Source organism: Teleopsis dalmanni, chromosome 1 (genome assembly GCF_002237135.1).
Source record: "Teleopsis dalmanni isolate 2A chromosome 1, ASM223713v2, whole genome shotgun sequence".
In the NCBI taxonomy this organism is placed as follows: Eukaryota; Metazoa; Arthropoda; class Insecta; order Diptera; family Diopsidae; genus Teleopsis; species Teleopsis dalmanni.
In genome coordinates, this window is record NC_051846.1 from 165,633,518 (window position 1) to 165,634,075 (window position 558).

The following is a 558-nucleotide window of genomic DNA, read 5'->3' on the forward strand; positions in this document are numbered from 1 at the left end:
CTTATTCATAGACAGAAAGTATTTCCCCGAATTCTCCAGTTGCTCACGATAAATTATAGTGAATAGTGTTAAATCTTTTTTACCGAGTCTTATTTCATCATCGCAGCTACCAAAATGGATTGGGTGTCAGTGCCTGGAAAGCTCTAAGAACGTGTTTTATGATCTTATTCTCTTCTCTCCCTACAAACTTATAAGTTCCAATATAGTAAGTTCATACTTTTATGAGATGATAATTTAACATACAAATTACGAAACTTTACTTCAGACATACTTTTTGGACCCTACATGACCCTCTTGGCTACACCCAAGCGATATGCAATAAGTATATTTTATATAATTTTTTTAATGTTTTTATTTCGGAAACTATGAGGTATATTTATATATTTTATTGGCGTTACTTTTATTTGTTAAGATAGTATTAAGATACATTAATTTATAAAGTCCGATACACTTTTATGAAGAAAGTCTAAAATTTTTTTATTTGTTCAATGCTTGAAGGAATATGAGAACCTTGACCTATAAACTTTTTATTTAAAGCATGTCATTTTAGATGCTTAG